General features: G+C 38.5%; 1 long non-coding RNA gene across 1 annotated transcript; it reads right to left on the bottom strand.

Annotated features, from left to right (window-relative positions):
• Positions 1–4,071: 4,071 nt before the first annotated feature.
• LOC117979880 (uncharacterized) lies at positions 4,072–8,906 on the bottom strand. The gene is made up of 3 exons (XR_004670930.3): positions 8,616–8,906; positions 8,342–8,503; positions 4,072–4,216 (listed from the first exon to the last, which is right to left on the bottom strand). It is a non-coding gene; the product is annotated as an uncharacterized LOC117979880 (long non-coding RNA).
• Between the last annotated feature and the right edge of the window lie 269 nt (positions 8,907–9,175).

Here is a 9,175-nt window from a genome sequence, read left to right on the forward strand (position 1 = left end):
ATGCCTAGGTATAAATCTAACAATAGATATGCAAGATGTATATGAGGAAAACTCCAAAACATGATGAACCATATCAAATAACTAAATAACTAAATAAATCAAGAGATATTTCATGTTCATGAATAGAAAGATTGAATATTGTCAAGATGTCAGTTCTTTCCAACCTAATCTATAGGTTCAACATACTACCAATCAAAATCCCAGCAAGTTATGTTGTGGATATGGACAAACTGATTCTAATATTTATACAGAGAGACAAAAAATTCAGAACAGAGAACTTAGTATTGAAGGAGAAGTACAAAGTTGGAGCACTGATATTACTTGATTCAAGATGTCTTAAAAGCAATAGTGTGGTATTATTAAAATAATAGACACATAGTTCAATGGAACATAATAGAGAGCCCAGAATAGATTCACATAAATATAGTCACCTGATATTGGACAAAGCAGCAAAGAAAATACAGTGAAGCAAAGTTTCTTTCTTCAAAAAATATAGTGCTAGAACAATTGGACATTCATGTGATGAAAAAACGAATCTAGGAACAGACATTATACCAGTCACAAAAATTAACTCAAAAAGTGATCATAGACTTACATGTAAAATTCAAATCTGTAAGATTCATGGAAATAACATGAGAGAAATCTTAGATGATGTTGGGTATGGTGATAAATTTTTTGGCATAACACCAAAGGAAGGATCCAGAAAAGAATTAATTGAAGAGCTGGACTTCATTACAATTAAGAATTTCTGCTTTGTGAAAGACAATGTCAAGAGAATAAGAAAAATCATAGACTTGTAGAAAAATTCACAAAAGACATATCTAATAAAGGACTACTATCCAAAATATGCAAGGAACAACTCGATTAAAATATGGGAAAATACCTGAACAAATTTATTTTATTTTATTTTATTTTTTTTACTAAGCAAGATCAGACATGTTTATTAAATTCTAATTTATTATTATTATTATTATACTTTAAGTTTTAGGGTACATGTGCACAACGTGCAGGTTTGTTACAGATGTAAACATGTGCCATGCTGGTGTGCTGCACCCATTAACTCGTCATTTAGCCTTAGGTATATCTCCTAGTGCTATCCCTCCCCTCTACCCCCACCCCACAACAGTCCCCGGTGTGTGATGTTCCCCTTCCTGTGTCCATGTATTCTCATTGTTCAATTCCCACCTATGAGTGAGAACATGCAGTGGTTGGTTTTTTGTCCTTGCGATAGTTTGCTGAGAATGATGGTTTCCAGCTTCATCCATGTCCCTACAAAGGACACGAACTCATCATTTTGTATGGCTGCACAGTATTCCATGGTGTATATGTGCCACATTTTCTTAATCCAATCTATCATTGTTGGATGTTTGGGTTGGTTCCAAGTCTTTGCTATTGTGAATAGTGCTGCAATAAACATACATGTGCATGTGTCTTTATAGCAGCATGATTTATAATCCTTTGGGTATATACCCAGTAATGGGATGGCTGGGTCAAATGGTATTTCCAGTTCTAGGTCCCTGAGGAATCGCCACACTGACTTCCACAATGGTTGAACTAGTTTACAGTCCCACCAACAGCGTAAAAGTGTTCCTATTTCTCCACATCCTCTCCAGCACCTGTTGTTTCCTGACTTTTTCATGATCACCATTCTAACTGGTGTGAGATGGTATCTCATTGTGGTTTTGATTTACATTTCTCTGATGGCCAGTGATGATGAGCATTTTTTCATGTGTCTGTTGGCTGCATAAATGTCTTCTTTTGAGAAGTGTCTGTTCATATCCTTTGCCCACTTTTTGATGGGGTTGTTTTATTTTTTCTTGTAAATTTATTTGAGTTCATTGTAGATTCTGGATATTAGCCCTTTGTCGGATGAGTAGATTGTAAAAATTTTCTCCCATTCTGTAGGTTGCCTGTTCACTCTGATGGTGGTTTCTTTTGCTGTGCAGAAGCTCTTTAGTTTAATTAGATCCCATTTGTCAATTTTGGCTTTTGTTGCCATTGCTTTTAGTGTTTTAGACATGAAGTCCTTGCCCACCATGCCTATGTCCTGAATGGTATTGCCTAGGTTTTCTTCTAGGGTTTTTATGGTTTTAGGTCTAACATTTAAGTCTTTAATCCATCTTGAATTAATTTTTGTATAAGATGTAAGGAAGGGATCCAGTTTCAGCTTTCTACATATGGCTAGCCAGTTTTCCCAGCACCATTTATTAAATAGGGATTCCTTTCCCCATTTCTTGCTTTTGTCAGGTTTGTCAAAGATCAGATAGTTTTAGATATGCGGCAGTATTTCTGAGGGCTCTGTTCTGAATACCTGAACAAATTTCTTAGCAGGGAAGATATACAAATGACAAACAAGCATATAAAAAGATTGTCACCGTTGTACGTCATTAGGTAATTGCATATTAAAAAAGAACAATGAGATACTACTGCACATCTATTAAGATGACCAAAATCCAAAAACTGATAACTTCAAATGATGGTGAGGATGTGGAGCAACAGAACCCTCATTCATTGCTGGTGGGAATGCAAAATGATTCAACCACTTGGAAAGACAGTTTGGCAGTTTCCTACAAAACTAAATTTACTCTTTAGCATAAGGTTCATCAATCATGGTGTGAGTTGGCTGAATGTAAAATAGAAAAAAAATTCAATCACCCCTTGTTATTTACCCAAATGAACTGAAAATTTATGTTCACATAAAACCTACACACAAGTTTTTATAATAGAAAAAAAATTCATTCACCCCTTGTTATTTACCCAAATGAACTGAAAATTTATGTTCACATAAAACCTACACACAAATTTTTATAGTAGCTTTATTTATATTTGCCTAAACTGTAAAATAACCAAGATATATTTCAGTACCTAAGTGGGTAAATAAGATATATTACATTCAATGGAATATTACAGTGCTTAAAAGAAATCAAGCCATGAAAACCGTTGGAAAAAGCTTAAACTCATAAATGAAAGAAGACATTCAGAAAAAGGCTATATACTGAGTAGTCCCAAGTTTATGACATTCTGGAAAAGGCAAAACTGTGAAGATAGTAAAAAGATTAATTGCTGCTAAGGGTTAGAGGGGAGAATGAATAGGCTTAGAACAGAAAATTTTGGGGACAACAAAACAATTCTGTACAATACTATATTTGTGGGTACATGCCATTATGTATTTGTCAAAATCCATATTATATGGTTTGGCTCTGTGTCTCCACCCAAATATGATCTCAAATTGTAATCCTCACATGTGGAGAGAAGAAGGTGATTAGATCATGGGGGAGGTTTCCCTTTTTCTGTTCTCGTGATAGTGAGTGAGTTCTCATGAGATCTGATGGTTTTACAAATGTTTGACTGCTCCTCCTTCACACACTTTTCTCTCCTGCTACTTTGTGAAGATGCCTGCTTCGCCTTCTGCCACGATTGTAAGCTTCCTGAGGCCTCCCCAGCCATGCAGTACTGTGAGTCAATTAAACCTCTTTATAAACCTCACAGTCTTAGGTATTTCTTTATAGCAGTGTGAAAACAGACTAATACACCATAGAATGGAAAACACCAGGCCGGGTGTGGTGGCTCATGCCTGTAATCCCAGCAATTTGAGAGGCCAAGGCTGGTGGATCACTTGAGGTCAGGAGTTTAAGATGAACCTGGCCAACATGGGGAAACCCCATCTCTACTAAAAATACAAAAATTAGCCAGGTGTGGTGGCACACGCCTGTAATCCCACCTACTTGGGAAGCTGAGGCAAGAGAATTGCTTGAACCCAGAAGCCAGAGGTTGCAGTGAGCTGAGATTGTGCCACTGCACTCCAGCCTGGGTGACAGAGTGAGAATCCATATCAAAAAAAAAATACCAGAAGTAAACTCTAAGGAAAACTATGGACTTTGGGTGATGATGTGTCAAAGCAGGTTGATCGAATGTAACAAATGTACCGCTGTGGTGACTGATGTTGATGGTGGTGGAGGTTGTGTGTGTGTGTGTGTGTGTGTGTGTGTGTGTGTGTGCTGGGATATGGGGTATATGGGGGATATGGGAACTCTCCATGCTTCCCATTCAATTTAACTGTGAACCTAAAACCACTGTAAAAACAAAGTTTATTTTTTAAAAAGGAAAAAAATGGCAGCAAAGAAGAAAACTGGGGGTAAGAACTTGCGAAATGTCACGATACACCATTCCTTTGATAGGAGTGATGGAATTGGTCACTCATCATGGAGAAAACACCCTGTGGAAAAAAATGAAAATAAAGAGTAAAATAAAATTATCCAATAGTATGATTAAGACACTGATCATTCCTTTTCATTTACACACTGACAAAGGGATATTCATATAAATTGACATGACACCATGAGTCAGACTGAAAAGTTTCAATTGACTTGTATGGGTTCATATGATGGATTAAATTGTGTCTACATGGAGCTGCTGACTCAAAGATTTGGGGCAGAAATGTCTTTTGGCAACCATCTAGAAGAGGGCAAAAATATTTTCAAAGTTAAGCAAACATTGTGGGTGGATCCATCTATATGCTGAAAATATTGAAGCACCAGCAATCATACTTCCATTGGCATTGTATGAATTCTAGAGGCTATCTGGGGAGGCAGTGGGTAGGGAACAGTGCTAGGAGAAAATGGCAAGGACTTTGGAAATGAAATTCAGAAAGTACAGGATATCCCTGGGTATTTGAGGATTACTTTTTCTGGTAGAAGTTGTTTTCTTTCTACTAAAAGCTTCAAAAACAAAACAAAACAAAACAATTTGCATCATTGCACGATATTCTGAACAATTTGTGGCAAACAATTTTATATAGATTACATTTATAGAATATCAGCATTCAATACATATGAGGTGACTTATAGGATGTGAGCTGGGTAAAGCTATCAAAATATAATTTAAACAACTTAACTGTTATTTTTTACATCTAAACTGTGAACAATTAGAGTATCAATTCTTATATGAAAGAGTGACCATTGTTACAGATTGGAATGTAATGTTGAGCAGATAAAGGCACATAGAACAGTGATGTTGCAAGAAATGATGACAAAACAAGAGGCTCCAGGCTAAAGGGAAAATCTGCTGTCTTATCACATTGAATACTTGTCTTGGTCAGCTTAGACTGTCATAACAAAATATCCCAGAGTGGGTAAGTAAGCCAACAGGAATCTATTTCTCACAGTTATGGAGACTGGAAAGTTCAAGATCAAGGTGCCAACTAGTATGGTCTCCTGTGGGGGCTCTCACTGGCTTGCAGATGGCTGCCTTCTGGTTGTGTCCTCACATGGTGGAGGGAGAGGGAGAAAAGAGAGAGAACACTTGTCTCTCTTCTTATAAGGACATGAATCCCATCATGAGGGCCCTACTCTTATGACCTCATCTTGACTTAATTGCCTGTCAAAATCTCCATCTCCACATACCATCGCATTGGGAGTTAGGGCTTTGACATATGAATTTTGGGGGACACATTCAGTCCATAACAATCCTGATAACAAATCTTTGAAATAGGTATTGTTATGCCCATTTTCTAGATCAGGAAATTGAGTCTCAAAAAGATTAAAATATTTATTCACAGTTTAATACCTATGATCATTTCCTGAATCTCACTTGGCGACTTATAGCTAAACATTTTATCATTTCTCCAGTAAGAAGGGACTCTACTTAGCTTCACAACTATTCTGTAATGATACCCCTACATAATACATGGGTACATCTATCCGTATGTATGTTTACATGGGTCTGTTGAGGAGTTTTGTTTGCAAGCAGCAAAATCATTAATTTCAGTAAAACATGGAATTTGTAGGCAGGATGGTAGGGTTTGTCTAGAATGGGTGGACAGGCTCAGAGATACATGAGTAGAAGAATTTGGCCTGCTCTGGGTGATAGAGACAGGAGGGAGCCAAGGCCCCTCCACCCCTGGCAAAACCCTACCTTTAAGCCTAAAACAGCCTGAAGGCTGAAAAACTGGACTGCTCCCAGATGAAGCCCGCCTTCCCCCACCCAACTGATTCTTTCTGGATAATGCCCACCTGAGCCCTGGGAGACTGGGGTGGGGCCTCAGGAAGTTTGTGCCCAGATGGGAGAAGCCTGTTGCCGTGTGGTAACCTGTTCCCGTGTAGTAACCTGGGATTCAGTCTGTGAGATGAGGGGCTGTTAACAGGAACACCTCTCGCTTTGCTGAGCTTTTTTCCTTTTCGCCCGACAAATTCCGTTCCCTCTCATCCTTTAAAATGTCTGCGAGCCTAATCTTTCCTGGTCATGTGACAAGAGCCTGGTTTTTCCTACAGCATGGGGACTTCAGCAACAGCGGCTCATGTATTTCTCATTAGGCCTTCAGTCACTGATATTTCCATTCCAATTTACATTTTCCCTAGTAAGATATTCTTTCTTGGGGGTTCAGGGGACAGAGTCTCAGTCATCCAAGCTGGAATGCAATGGCATGCTCATGGCTCAGCTCACTGCAGCTTCAACCTCCTGGCCTCAGGTGATCCACCTCAGCCTCCTGAGCAGCTGTGACTACAGGTACTGTGACTATGGGTACGGGCCACCACGCCCAGCTAATTTTGTTGTAGATATAGGGTTTCGCTATGTTGCCTAGTGTATTAGTCTATTTTCACACTGCTATAAAGATACTACCTGAAACTGGGTAATTTATAAACAAAAGAAGTTCAATTGACTCAGTTCTACATGGCTGGGGAAGCCTCAGAAAACTTACAATCATAGTCAAATGTGAAGGGGAAGCAGGCACCTTTATCACAAGGCAGCAGGAGAAAGACAGAGCGAGGAAGTATCACACTTTAAAACCGTCAGCTCTCATGAGAACTCACTATCATGAGAACGGCATGGGGGAACCACTCCCATGATCCAATCACTTCCCACCAAGTCTCCTCTGGACATGTGGGGATTACAATTTGAGATGAAATTTGGATTTTGAGGGGGACACAGAGCCAAATTATATCACCCAGGCTGGTCTCAAACTCCTGGTCTCAAACAATCCACCTGCCTTGGCCTCCCAAAGTGCTGGGATTACAGGTGTGAACCACTGCACCCAGCTCTAGTAAGATACTGTTAATGGCTTTGGCCATTTCACATGATCAGGTAGGTTATGATCTATGTGAAAGGTGATGTTAGCCACATTGATATGGTAACTAAAGGGCCTTCTATATGTGATATGTATGTATATAAATGTACATATTCACACATATACCCACACATACATACATTTACATACATAATTGTATGTCATATTTGTAATTATAGTAGCCTATAAAGACTATACAGTGAAATAGCCTGGTTAGGGTTGGTTTTGGCTTAAACTTTTTTTTGTCCTTTTAAAAATGATTTATCCTTTCAGATATTGCTAGGGACTAGTATATGAACAAATAGGACTAAAAATAATATTTGGCAATGAAGAATTTTCTGCCCAGAGTGAGCAAATCCAGTTCTTAAAACTTGAACCTGAATCTTGTACCTGAACAAGAACCAACCCTTTTCAGGGATTTTATACTTAACACTTAACTATACAAAGTGTTAGACAAAATGATTAATTTATTTCACATCTATTCATCAATTATCCCTCATAAAAGGAGCACAGGGCCTAACTTAAGAGAAAATACAGTGGGCAGGTCTAAAATTTCTAACTTAATGGGGGTAAGTTTTTCAGTAAAAAAGGTTTTAGGCTTTTTTACTGAAAAAACTGAAAACATGGTTGTATGTTTCACTTTTTAAAATATTTTAGAGGCTGGGTGCGGTGGCTCATGCTTGTAATCCCAGAACTTTGGGAGGCCGAGGTAGGCGAATCACGAGGTCAAGAGATCGAGACCATCCTGGACAACATGGTGAAACCCTGTCTCTACTAAAAAAAAATACAAAAATTAGCTGGGCGTGATGGCGTGTGCCTGTAGCCCTAGCTACTTGGGAGGCTGAGGCAGGAGAATCGCTTGAACCCAGGAGGCGGAGGTTGCAGTGAGCTGAGATCGCAACATTGCACTCCAGCCTGGGGGACAGAGTGAGACTCCATCTCAAAAAAAAAAAAAAAAAAAAGAAAAAAATTTTAGAGTTTTGTCATAGACATAAATTCAGTTGTTTCTTCAGGGCTATCACTTAAGTGCTTCTTCTGATCTCTATGAAATATTAATAGCTTGTCATGCTTTCTATAAAGGAATAATGTAGAATAATTGACATTGTGAAGATCAATTTGACTACACCCTGGGAGTGACCACATTTACCCATTTCACCGTCTCCTATCATTCTAGTTGCTTCGTCTTTTAGCTTTTTTTGTAGAACTGACAGGTACAAATGCAAAAAAAAAAAAAAAAAAGAATGAAAATGAATTAGGAAATTAGCATTTCCTACCTACCTTTCTTTGGGTTTAGGGGAGAGATGGAATCCTGTGGAGGGAATCATTTTCCTTCCTCATTTGCAAAGGCATATCACTTATTCATCTGATCTCTGAGAGGAGAAATAATTAGTAATGAATTTCTCTTCATTTATACATTTCATGTTGATTATTGAAGCAATCCTGAAAAAGAAGTAAGCAAGAATTATAATGGATCAATTTCATGTTAAGGAACCTGCAAACAAGACTTTTGTGCCCCAGAAACATTCATCCAGCCTGCCAAACAAATGCCTACCTAGGACTGACGCCTGTAGTCAGGCAGAATTTTCCCAGATACAGCTCTTGTTGCTTTCTCCTACTTGCAAATCTGAAAAACTGCAAGAGGGCAGGATGCCAATAATAGGGTAACTGCCCTTTGAGACATCATATCTAGTGAGGTTCAGCTTTAATTTTTAGCAAGTGTTTTTGATGAAAGTTGTCACATTTTTCTGATGACTGCTGAGTCAGTTGCTAGTCAAAAGTCAGTATTATTCAGTGCAAACTTTAATGAAGATGATTTCTGAGAGCTCCATGGGTTGTGTGTGTCTGTGCATGGGGGATGAGAGAGGAGGTGGGCAACTCTCTTAGCCAAGTTTTACAGTTGTTATATGTGGGAGTTTCCAAGATCTTAAAAGGCAGAGAAAGCATCCTATATGTAAACTGTGTTTTAAATAGGTGAAGACTTACATCATCCATGAACAGAAATGGAAGAAATATCCATATTCTTTCTATCTCAGTTGAAATTGCAGAATATCCAGAAGCCCAGGAACTTCTCAGTTGATGCACTCTTGCCAAGAATGCTAGCCCTAGATTATA

The sequence above is a fragment of the Pan paniscus genome, chromosome 3 (assembly GCF_029289425.2).
Source record: "Pan paniscus chromosome 3, NHGRI_mPanPan1-v2.0_pri, whole genome shotgun sequence".
Taxonomy (NCBI): Eukaryota; Metazoa; Chordata; class Mammalia; order Primates; family Hominidae; genus Pan; species Pan paniscus.